Below are 4,728 nucleotides of genomic sequence, written 5' to 3' on the forward strand. Positions count from 1 at the left end.
TGAGCCCCGCGATCCAAGTTTTTGAGCAGAAGCAGAAGGGAAGGGCATTCCCGAGAGAGGGAACAGCATGCCCGAAGGCGCCGAAGCAAGAGCACGCACGGCTGACTGGGAGATGGCGCCCGAGCTTCGTGGGTTGGGGCGCCTCGCTCGGTCTCCGCAGAGCGAGTGTTTATCCTGTGCCGCGAGTCAGCGGGTACATGGGCACACCACCCTCGCGGGGGACACGCGGGGGACCGGCGGGCCGGCGCGAGCCCCGCAGACGGGAGGAGTGCCCCGTCCGGGCTGCAGGGAGGCCCGTGGTCAGGGCAGAGGTGAAGAAGGGGAGGACGATGAGCGACTCACTCAAAGGGCCCGGGGGCGGCGGAGCGAGCCGAGAGGACCCCGCACGCAGAGGGCAACACGGGAGGGACCTGGGGTGCGGGTCTCACAGGGAGGAGCTTGTGCTCAGCTCCGAGTGTAAAGGAGAGGGAAGCACAGTCAGTGGTCTGCTGGCGACCTGCGCCGCGGAGAGAGGAGAGGACCGGCTGTGAGCGGGGGCGTCTGGGCAGGAGGGGCGACAGGGAGAGGCTGGCGGCACAGCCGGAGGCGAGGCAGCCGGGCAGCGGCACGGAACGCAGAGGACAGAGATAACGTGGATCTGGAACACGTGACGAGCTAGGGCTGCCGCCTGCAGGGCCCGTGGCGCCTTGGGTGCAGGGGGGAGTGGGGGGGGGGGGGCAGGAGCTGCGAGGGGCTCCCCGAGGCTGGCCTTAGTGCCGGGGGCCGGGGGGCGGGTGGAGGCGCCCTTGACCGAGATGGAGACGGCGGGCGTCCACAGAACTGGGAACCCCAGGTGCGGTCCGGGGCCTCCGGGGGCCTCCGCGGCCCTGGTGTTTCTGCAGAGATGTCAGCGGGCGGGTGGGAGAGCGGGGCGTCCAGGCCCCCGGGAAGGGGAGACGCGGGGTGGGGGAGGTGGGCAGGGCCGCCCGCCGAAGAATTCTCAGTGGGTCCGTCCCAGGGGGGCAGCGTGGAGGGGACTGAGGCCTGCGACCCGTGAGGTGGGGGGTGGTGGGGGAGCGCCTCTGGTTCTGGGCCAGGAAGGGGAAGGGGAGGGAGGGCGGGACCGCCGTGTGCCGGGAACTGGCGCTTCTCACACATTTGTATTGCAGAAAACGATAAAATAACATGAAAGCACAGGGAGGAGTCTTTGGGCTTTCAAGTCGGGGCCAGAGTTTGTACAATACAGACCTCAGGCACAATCGCGCCACCCTGAGAGCCCGGCCCGCAAGCCCGCGGACCTTGACCCCCGCGTTTGGCAGCCACTCGGGACAGGGAGTGGGGGCGTCTGTGTTTGTTTTTTGTACCATTGCTTTGAGGGCTGGGATCAATGTCTTTCCTGTCGGGGTGTTTGTGGTTGGAGTGCAATGTGTTCCCGCTCGCTCAGTGTGGCTCCTGGGAGAGTCTCTGTGTCTCGGGGCGAACGCCGGCTTTTAAAAATAACCGACAAAAGAGAACACCTACCAGGAGACAAAGGCGCTTCTGCACTGAGAGGAAGGACTCACATCCGCGTGAACGATGGGGATGGAAACACTCCCACCTGCTCTTGGAATTCTGGCCGGGACACGACATCACCGCGTGGCGGGCAGGACCGAGCCCGGGCGCGGTGGCCCTTTCTCCCTCTTGCGAGGTCCCTCTGGACACCTGGGCCTTCCTCTGCCCCGGCGTCCCTGTGGAAAGGGACGGCCCCCACCCCGCTCTGACTCAGAGACCCCAACCTCCAACCACGACTCTCCCGACGTGCCCTCGTTATCCGCCAACGCCATGTTCAGAAACCGCGGGAGGTCTCAGCAGGTGCCTCCCTGGAGGGAAGCGTCCATCAGAATGCGACTGCGGGCTATCGTAGAAAGGCATTTCTCGCGCAAGGGTCACGTCGGGGGGGTTTATCTTTTTGACGTGAGGCTGCCCTTTTTCTCGTCCTGGGCCCCACGCACCAGAGGGGGCCGAGTGAACCCCCGCAGGGCGCTGGAGGGCCACCTCCCGAGAGCGGCTCTTTCTCCCGCTTCTGCCTCTTCCTGGCCAAGAGTCTCCACCTCTCGGGCGAGCCTCAGTGTCCCCATTCAGACCTGGAGGTGATGTCCCAGAATCCCACAGAACTCGTTACAATAGCGACACGGGATTGCCGGCCACGCAAAGCACTCATTGGGCCCCTTCCCGAAACCACCGCTGCCCGGCCCGGGGGCGGGGGCGCCGCACGCTTTCGGGGTGAGGGCTGGGCGCCGTGCGGTTCTGACACGCGGTGGGATTGAGGACTGCGGAGTGTGCCTGCGAACAGCCCGGGCCTGGGCGGGGACAGCCCCGAGCGGTGACCTGTTGTTCAGTAAGCTCCTCTTAATCCTGAATCTTGTGACCCGGGACAGCAGCTCAGAAATGGAACAGAACGTGTCCGTTTTGGTGAGTTCCTCGTTCAGTATCTATTTTGATGGCTTCAGGCCAATCCTCTCTCACCTAGCATCACCATTAAATTTGACCCTTTAAAGGGTCAAAACATGTCTATTTTAAGTCATTTTTGTTGAAAATGAACGAGCTGTGTCCTGATCAGGACACAGAGCCACCTTCCCTTGGTGGCTGGTCACCTGGTGGCAGTGAGTTTTGTGAGGCCCTCGGCAGCTAAGAAAGGATACAAGGAGAGGACCGTTTGTACCGGGGGGGTGGGGGTGGGGTAGGGGGGTGGCGGGTTCCAATCTCCCACCTTGCTCCACCGATTCCCGCAAGTGCTGGCGTTGACACCCCAGGCGGCCTCATGTCCCGTCTGCAGGGCCTCAGAAACCCCAGCCCTCAAGTGGCCAGCCAAGTAATATATGCGTCCAGATCAAGGGAGAGAGCTGCGCTGTCCAACGCGGTGGCCACTGGCCGGTCGCGTGTGGCATTTGAAATTGAGTAATTAAAATTATGTGCAACTAAAATTCAATACGTCAATTGCCCTGACCACATTTCAAGTGCACAATGGCCGTGCGTACCCAAGAGCTGCCACATAGGACCATGCAATTCTGGAACATTCTGCCGTCACAGAAAGTGCTATGGGACAGCACAGTTCTAGAACATTTCACCATCACAGAATGTGCTATAGGACCAGTGAAGCTCTGGAACATTCCATCATCCCAGAAAGTGCTATGGGACAGCACAGTTCTAGAACATTCCATCATCACAGAAAGTGCCATGGGATAGCCTAGTTCTAGAACATCTCATCACTGTAGTGTGTGCTATAGGACCAGGGCAGCTCTGGAACATTCCATCATCCCAGAAAGTACTGTAAGGCAGTATAGTTCTAGAACATTCCAACATCACAGACCGTGCAATTGGACAGGGCTGCTCTGGAGCATTTTCAATATCCCTTTCCTCCGACCCCTGCGGTTCCCCCCATACCTTTCCCAATCCGTCCCCTCCCCTCACCTCCAGAGGAGACCAGTCTCAGGGCTGCTAGGCTGAAGTTGCCACCGTGTGGTTTTGCATATACACTGTGGACGGCTGAATAATGTCCTCATGCTAACCCCCGGGACCTGTGGTTACATGACTTCACGTGGCAAAGGGACTTGGAGACGAGAGGGTAAGAGTCCGCATGATCCTGGTGGGCCCCGGGGACTCGCAAGGCCCGCGTAAGGGGGAGGGCCAAAGTCAGAGGGACGGCATGGTGAAGGCTGGTGGCAGCGTCCAGCTTGGAAGGTGGAGGAGGGGCCACGAGCCAGGGGCCACGGGCACCTCCAGCGGTTGGGAAAGCCCGGAATCAGCTCCGTCCCGGAGCCTCCCGCAGGAACCTGCCCACACCCTGACTGTAGCTCCGTGTGGCCGCGACCGACCTCTGCCCTCCAGACCGTGAGGCGACAAATGCACGTTGTCAGAAGCCACCGAGCCTGTGGTTTTGTGGCACCTCGTGCGGCAGCCACGGGACGCTCCGCCCGCAGGCGAAAGTCCACCTCACTGAAGACTCAGGAGTGGCGACATCTTCCCGGGAGACAAGAAGTGTGTTGGGTCCAAACCAAACTTCAACTGTCCTCTTCCCTCCCGGACCGTCCATCCGGAGCCGCCCCCCCATCCAGCTCTGTGCCCAGGCTGACGGCCCCACCTCGTGCCGTCGCCTCTGCCTGGCACCTCCCGGGCGTCACGAGGGAAGAGCGTGTGGCAGGGAGTGTGGGACTGCTCTCTCTGGAGCGGGTGCCAGAACCTGGTGGAGCCCGAACCAGGCCGTAAACCGTGGCCCCGTGGCACGGAACTTCACGGGAAGCTCTGAGGTTGGGGGAAATGTCCATCTTTGCCAAAACAAACCACATCCGTGTCATAGCTTCCCTGTGATTTCAGATGCTATTTGTGGACCATCATCAGTCTATTTATTCTTTATCTCCCTAAAATGAATCGCAGTTTACTGCCGCACCTCAGCAGACGGCCCAGCACGTGTCCGTCCGTCTGTGCATCACCGCAGCTGCCAGCAATGGCATGTCGGAGGGTGCCGAGACTGGGCCGTCCGCACAGGTGCGTCCCCACCAGAGGGACGTATCTGTGATGCTCCGGAAACACAAATACCATTATCGATCAGGAGGCTGCTAAAGGAACAGTCGATACGTGCTTTGAGACGAGTGGACGTTGTGGGCATGATGCTCAGCAAAGGAAGCCGGTCACAGAAGGACAGACACTGTAGGATTCCATTTATACTTTATTCCTGGAGCCGTCAAAATCCCAGGGACGGATGGATGGACG

The sequence above is a fragment of the Prionailurus viverrinus genome, unplaced genomic scaffold (genome assembly GCF_022837055.1).
Source record: "Prionailurus viverrinus isolate Anna unplaced genomic scaffold, UM_Priviv_1.0 scaffold_38, whole genome shotgun sequence".
In the NCBI taxonomy this organism is placed as follows: Eukaryota; Metazoa; Chordata; class Mammalia; order Carnivora; family Felidae; genus Prionailurus; species Prionailurus viverrinus.